The sequence below is a fragment of the Euphorbia lathyris genome, chromosome 3 (assembly GCF_963576675.1).
Source record: "Euphorbia lathyris chromosome 3, ddEupLath1.1, whole genome shotgun sequence".
Classification (NCBI taxonomy): domain Eukaryota; kingdom Viridiplantae; phylum Streptophyta; class Magnoliopsida; order Malpighiales; family Euphorbiaceae; genus Euphorbia; species Euphorbia lathyris.
Genome location: NC_088912.1, coordinates 57,523,478 through 57,531,435, shown reverse-complemented (window position 1 = coordinate 57,531,435; position 7,958 = coordinate 57,523,478). Strand labels below are relative to the sequence as shown.

Below are 7,958 nucleotides of genomic sequence, written 5' to 3'. Positions count from 1 at the left end.
TAGCTTGATACTTGCAGAAATAAATCCTGTGGACGATACCTAGACTTTTCCAGAATTTTATTACTTGATAACGACGCGGTACACTTATCCCTTAGTGAGTCTCCTTTACGGGAGGCGCATCAAGTTTTTGGCGCCGTTGCCGGGGATTTATTTCTTCTGTAATATCGAACCAAAGGTCGATTTGTTAGTTTAGACATTCCTTTGTGAATATCTTTGTGAATATCATCTAAACTGTTTTATATCGTTTATGTACTTGTTTATATTTATACTTGCATATACAAATACTTGTTTATTCGTTTATACCTAAGTATATATGACCTTTCTATACTTGTTTATATCTACCGTGTTTTCTCATAACATGCGTAGTTGTCCATACCTATACTTATTTATACTTGTTTACACAAACGTATATTTATACTTGTTAAATTCATCTATACTTGTCTGTCTGTGCTTGTTTATACCTTTTATACTTGTTCATTCTTATATTTATATTTGTTCATATTCATACTTATACATACTTGTTTATCTCTACTAGTTTGTACCATGTACACCAATCTATATCTGTCAATATAAACCAATAAGGATACTTGTATAAAACTGTGCGACCTTGTATGATGTGTATACTTTTCTTTCATAGGAAAAATTTCTGCTTTCATTTATTTCGTGTATTTATTTCTTCTCAGCATATGCCTATAAGATCAGCGAGAATACCGTGTGTCCCTCTTAACCCTGAACTTGAACGTACTCTTCGCAGGAGCAAACAGATTGGAAAACTGAAGCAAGACGAGATCATCGAGCCTATCAAAATGACTGACAATGAACGGAACACTGAACGGAACACTGAGAACACCGGACCAGAAACCGACACTTATCTGATGAGTGAGATCCTGGCACCACACCGGCACCAGCATCTGTCCGGCATTGCCGCTCCGAATATTCCGGCCAACACATACGAAATCAAGTCGGGCATAATTCACTTGATTCAACAGACCGAATTGTTTGGAGGGGAGGCACATGAGAGCCCGAATGATCATCTGGATCGCTTCCTAATGTGCGCAGACACTGCGAGAACAAATGGGGTTCCCCAAGATGCTTCTAGGCTGAAGTTGTTCTCATTTTCTCTAACTGGGCAAGCTTTGGAATGGCTAAGAACACTAGAGCCCGGATCAATCACAACTTGGGCAGGATTGGAGAAGGAATTCTTGTCCTACTACTTTCCTCCCTCGAAGACAGCAATGCTCAAGGGTGAGATCACATCCTTCCACCAACCCGAGCACGAAGCGCTCCACACATCTTGGACCCAATTCAGAAAAATGCTGCGCATGTGCCCTCATCATGACATACCCAAGCATCAATTAGTGAGCGTCTTCTATCACGAATTGACACCCACTAACAGGGCTATTGTAGACTCCGCAGCGGGTGGAGATTTGTTCAGAAAGACAGCAACAGAGGCGTATGACATGATTAACGAGCTGGCTAGGAAGAGTGTGCAGTGGCAAGAGGAGAAACTCACTGGCCCCACAAGGCAGCGGGTGTTTGCTGTGGAAGAACAAGAACAAAATCCGAGTGTTGCGGATTTGAGTAGGAAGATGGACGTCCTGTTGGCAAAATTCAGCCAACCTCCCACCTGTGTGCACTGTGGCGGCGACCACCATGGAAAGGACTGTCAGGCAGGGAGCACTACTAGAAAATACCCATTTACTGACGGAAATCTCTGACGGAATCATTTCCGTCAGAAAACATTTGACGGAAATTCCGTCAATGTGGTAACCGTCAACTGGATTGACGGAACTGGTTGATGGAACGTACGTACCCGTCAAAATGGTGGGCGGGAGATTTCCCGCCGTCATCCTTGACGTTTTATTTGACGGAATTGATTCCGTCAAAATCGGATTGACATTTTTTTTTGACATATTTTATTTGATTCCGTTGAAAATGTTATTTTAGAAAAATAAAATAAAATAAATTTATATAAATTAATATTAGATAATAAAAAAATATAAATAGAACTGTTATAACATTTTTTAGGTCTACCTCACTCATACCAAAGACAGACACGATCACTCCCTCTCCTTGCGATTTTCCTTCTCATCCGTTTCTCTTCTTCTTCTGCAAACCCTAAACCACTCCATCTAACACGGAAAAACTTTCTCCTCACAATAACCAGACTTATTTGCAGTTTGTTTCTCCAAAAGCCACTACCTACTGTTGAAGGCGATCGATTTAGGCTTTAGCAGCTGTGTTCGTGATTTGGTCTACGATTTCTTCTTCTCTGAATTTTTCTTCGGTTGAGGTAAGTTTAGGTGCTATTGTATTTCTTAGATTTAATTTTCAATGGGTCTTTTGGATTTAGGGTTAATGTTCAGTACTCATTCCAATCTCTAAACGAATTCACTTTTACTTTCTTCATCCTCTCTTTTTCTTTGATTAATTGATGGAAAGGAAGAAGAAAACATCCGAGGAGGGGGAAAGATGGGTTATGATTTAAATTCTGCTAATTCCTTGCTTACATCTGTTTGCTGTGTATATTTGCATTTTTCTTAAGGCTAATTATTCATAAATCTGTGTTTTGTGTAGGTCTGGAAGCTCTGAAACGTTGAAGAGAGTGTTATTCAGTTGTCCTGTTGGATGGAGGGAAGGCAAAAGAAAGGTAATCTAATCTACTTTTCCATTTAATCTTTTACCTTTTTTGTTCTCTTGTTCTTGCTATTATATAGGAGTATAATATACCAATTCTTAAACGGATCTGAAACAAAACCTATTGCTATTCTGAGGCATTTAGTTTTTAATGCATGAATAGTGAACCAAATTGGGCAATATATTGTGTGGTGTTCTCATAAGATTGAAATAGATTCATCCGGTCTTGTTGAGACTAGAGTGACTACAAGCACATAATATGGCAACATATGCTACTTCGTCTGGTCATAGATCTATCTGCTGCATTTTCTCTAACAAAATCACAAATCTAGAGAGTACAAAAGTTTATCAAAATTTAGGCTGTCAATATTTAACCTTGCCAATTAGTTTTGTCTGTGGGATATTTTGTTGTTCCTTTGTAAAATTTGGGCTGTCAATATTATATTGTTTTTAAATTCTCAAAATTTATTCATGGAAATTAATATGGTGCTAGCTGAGGTCTGTCTCAGTTAGTATTCCACTGGCTTTGTGCTCTAGCGGCATATTGAAACGAATTCCTAGCACCACATTTCTCACTTTAAACAATTCTTAGTCTACCCCCTTTTCACTTCCTTCTGCCCAGACATATTATATCCACTTTCGTAGCCTGTTCTGAGATCTGTTCACCTGATCTCTGACTCTTGTTCCCATCTCGCTGGTATAGCATAGTTTTCCCTTTTCGGTAAAGGAGACGGAGGTTAAAGGCCAACTCCCAAGTCAGCTTACCTACTTCCAGCCCTTATAGTTGCCTTTCTAGGAGATGTTCGACTGTCTGGACAAGGGAATGAGCTACTTGAATTACCAGGGTTGGAATATAAACATATTGATTAAAGTCAGGGTGCCTTTAACTTTTGCTTTTGTTTTCAAATGGACTTGGACTTGGGATCTCATATATAATTGTAAAATAACTATTGCATTCAAATGATAATTACGGAAAAAACTATGTTCTCATGAGCTGTTCCGAATTCGTTTGGTTTGCAGAACTGAAAATGTTTGCCACTCTTGAGGTATAGAAACTATTTGAAGAGGATACTGAAACATAGGGTGTCAGAAATTTCTGGTTTGTGCGAAGATTGCAAAAGAGTCCTCAGGTTTGTCAGATCTCTTTTATATAAGATTATCAATTATCTCATTATGACACATTGTTTATACTATAAGTGTTGTTTATACTTTAAGTGTTGTTTATACAATTATGAAATTCTTTTCAAACCGAATTAGTTGAAACTTGTAGTAGAGTCCTTTACAAGGCTTATTCCTACTTTTAATTTCCTTTGAGATTTTAATTCCTTTTGGAATTGTTAATTATACTATTCAAATGGTATTTCATTGGTACATCGGAACTGACAGATTGCTAATTTAGCAGTGTTAACAAAATTTCAGTTCCTGTCCAAAAACTAAAAATATTCATGATCTAATATTGGATCCTAAGAGGTCAGCTGATGATATTCATAGGGTTTCAATGAAATGATCCTTGTTTTTAAAATTTTCATGTTGCCTTATATGTATATATAAGTTGAAGGATGAAATTGAGCTTTCACCACAAGATATTTCAATAATTAGAAATGGGAATATACTGTATAAGGCAAATGGTTTCATGTTGCCTTAGAAATGGAAATATACAGGATAAGGAAAATGGTTTCCTTTTTATTTGTTAAGTGAAATTGAGCAGCACATGCCCATTGCACATGTAGGCTGTGAACTTTTAATAAATTTAAAGCATCACTTCAGCTTACAAATAGGGGTGAGCATGGTCTTTCGGTCCAAAAACCAAATCGAATCGAATTATTGAACTTTTTTGGACCAAACTGAACCAAATTGTAATTAGGTTTGGTCTGAACCTCGAATCGAAATATTTTGGTTAGTGCGAACTTAACCGAATATTTCAGTTTAGCCGGTACAATTCATGTTAGGATCGAACGATAATAAATTTTGTAAACACTTTTTTCATTTGCTACATTTTTAACACTTCCAAACATTGAAAAGAAAACACATGTATACGGTAACAAGTGTAATATTATATTGTGTTATGCAAAAGCTATATTTTTAATTGTTTTTTTCTAATTAATCCTTAAGTATTTCAATTGGATCTTTAATTATTTTGGGTATTTAATCCTTGATTAACAAACTTTGATCTTTCCTTATAATGATAAGAATAAACTTCATTCTTCTTCATATCCCAAACCAATAAAGGATTTAAAATATGTATTCTTCTCTGTTTTCTATATTTTTTCTCTTATTTGCTTTTGTTTTTAAATATATATCTTCATCACCCCATATCATTACTTTCTTCCCATTATGGAGGTCATTTGATTTCTACCTCCATTTTGTTTATAGAAGTCAGTTCCAATGGTAGGTAGGTTTCATAATTTTTTGGAAATTGTAATTTGTATTCAAAGTGGAATGTTGTGTTGTGTGCTAGAAATTAAACAACATAGATTTATATCTTTCAGTTTAACGAGAGAGTGACAAACAGTGTGTCTGATTTGATCTGTTCTATTTTTTGGTTTAGTTAAATTTAAAAAATAAAATTTCCAAAAAAACAAAGTGTAATTCGGTTCGGTTATTTTCGGTTTTAAACCAAACCAAATCAAAATCTAAACTGTTTGAGAAATAAAAACTGAACCAAACCGAAATACACTTTGGTCCGATTCGGTTTAGGTTTTTTTATTTGATTTTTTCGGTTTTTGAGTTTTCGGTTCAGTTGCTCACTCTGACTTACAAAGTTTATAGATAAAGTTTATAAAAGTTGTATAGACCCTCTTCCACTATTTATATAGCTTTTACTCCTAATTAGTGATTCGAATATAAATTTTGAACAATAGGGCTATTCAACTTTAAGTTTGTTTCAAGTGCTTTGTTTTTATTTCACATTGAACTTTCTGTAGTTTTACTTGAAAGTTGCATTCCTCTATAGTTGTGCAAATGAGTTTGCCTGATAGATCATGGATGTATAGGCGGTTAGAAGGTGGTACATTGAGTTTAGATTTTGTAACTAGATGCTTTTGTGAATTTATGCTTAAAAGATTGAGTTGTATCAGGTCTCAAATGAAACTGACCTTATGCAACTCATCACACACAACTTAATTCAATTTTCTGTGCATATCACACCAAACCTTTCTGTATATGCTCGCAATTGTTTCAATGGATGATGTTTGACAATTGTCTTTGGCAGACGCGTGAATTAGGCCGACCTGTAGATCCGTATACTTTATTTGTCTATACTAATACGTGGAACCATGATGGTGTCACATTTGTTGATGATAGATCTCGTGCAATAAATGTAAGTGGTATTACACTTATTCAATATACGTATTGTTATACTACTAATAATTTGGATGTTAAACGATTGGTGTAAACAATATTTGTAGGAAAGGGTTGTTGCCGCACGAGATAGGATGCGGGAAGTGGATACTCAAGTTGACGAGTATAGAGTTTATTTTGAAGCGGTTGGATGATTCAACAGTAGATCTAGAGTCTACGGGTTGCGAGATGAATGTGGTTTTTACACCTTTCAGCCTAGGTCTACAGCTGGTGCATCATCCTCATCTGCTCCATCCATACTTCAAATTCCACGGATGACTAACCAAATCCAGCAAATGCAGCATGACATCCAAACTCTTATGGCTGGGCGACAATCAGATCAGTCGCGTATGGATGGACTTGATTCTAGTCTTGAAAAAGTGTTAGGAGTACTTGCAGAGATGAGAGCTGAGATGGATCGGTTGCGTATAGACATCATGTGTGCCACTGAATCACATCGTCAAGCGCCGTTTTAGTAGGGTCAGGTATATTATTTATTCATATGATAGTAACTTTGTTTTAACAGTAACTAACTATATCAAGATGCATAGAATAATGTTAAGTCTGCTATATATTTTTTACTAGGTATATTTTCTCTAGTTATGAAGGGTGCCATCAATATCAAGGTATTTTGGTAGTTGAAGCGTGGCGCATTTTTGGATTAAATATTTTTTAGATTTCTAAGGATACCAAATTATATCAACTTATTCTAGTACCTGATACATGGTGTCTTTTTGCACAATATTTTTTTTTTGTATATGATCTAAGAATCAAGTTACTTTGATTAGCTTATTTTGGTAGGTACGAATATATTTTGAATTTATTAATATATAAGCTTAGTAATTATGATTGTGTTTTTATGATATATTAATTGCATTTTTTTAGTAATTGTATTTATGAAATGGGATTGGATTATAAATTGTTATTATGAATTCGATGCTAAAACTAATTTAAAATAAATGTCACAATTCCATCGTAAAAGATTTCCTGAACAGAAAAATGGTTGTCGGAATTCTGTTATAAACGAAGAATTTGAATATTTTATTTGAATGTTTCTTGACGGATCGTCCGTCAGTAATATATTTGTTGACGGATAATTATTTGACGGAAGGAAGTTTCGTCAAAGCTTCCGTCAAAACAACTGACGGATAATAATGTCAGATGTAACGTCAGAACATGCAGACGGAAAAAACCGTCAGCCATCCGTCAATCCATTCCGTCAATAACCCGTCAAGAGAAATCATTGACGTGAGATTTCCCCACGGGATTCTTCCCGTCCGAGATCCGTCCGTAATCTAATTTACTGACGGAATTTAGACGTTTACTAACGGAATTTTCCGTCAGTAAACTGGTATTTTCTAGCAGTGGAGCCCTTTCGCTGGAGATGGGGTGGAGATAGTCAATTATGTTGGGGGGCAACCGAGGTACAACCAGAACTATAACAACTACAACCCCAACAACCACAACTCCTACAACAACAACAACAACAACTATAGGAGGCCTCAGCACCCGAACCTATCTTACGGGAATTCAAATCAGAATGTGCTTCGACCTCCCAGCGGTTTTGTTCAGGAACATAGAGAGCAGGGGCTTGGCATGCCCCCATATCAACAACATAACCAAGGGCCAATGCAACCTCCTAAGGAATCTGACGAGGTGGTTACTCTCTTGAAGGAAATTTCGGCTAGGCTCGCCAACAATGAAGCTTTCTGCAAGGATCTGAGCAATCAGGTAGCCCAGATCAATAGGGACAGGCAGGAAAGGCCACAAGGTTCTCTCCCAAGCACAACGGAGAAGAATCCAAAGATCCTGAGAAAGGATTGAGTAAGGGGGAGAAATCGAGTTCTCCTCGGTTTAAATCCAAAACTTGAACATTTACTTCTGCATCTTTTCTTTTCTTTTTGTTTATTTTGGTTGTTATTTTCATAATTTTCGTTTTGGTAATTAATTTATCAAGTTTTTCACTCTCCATACTCTATAAG

General features: G+C 36.2%; 1 long non-coding RNA gene across 2 annotated transcripts; it reads left to right on the top strand.

Moving 5' to 3' along the window:
* Nucleotides 1-2,025: 2,025 nt before the first annotated feature.
* On the top strand, nucleotides 2,026-6,822 carry LOC136224659 (uncharacterized). 2 transcript variants are annotated; one of them, XR_010686541.1, is made up of 6 exons: nucleotides 2,026-2,293; nucleotides 2,578-2,650; nucleotides 3,658-3,767; nucleotides 5,849-5,956; nucleotides 6,045-6,461; nucleotides 6,562-6,822. It is a non-coding gene; the product is annotated as an uncharacterized lncRNA (long non-coding RNA). The 2 variants fall into 2 exon arrangements; XR_010686540.1 differs by having other exon boundaries at nucleotides 6,045-6,822.
* The last annotated feature ends 1,136 nt before the right edge of the window (nucleotides 6,823-7,958 follow it).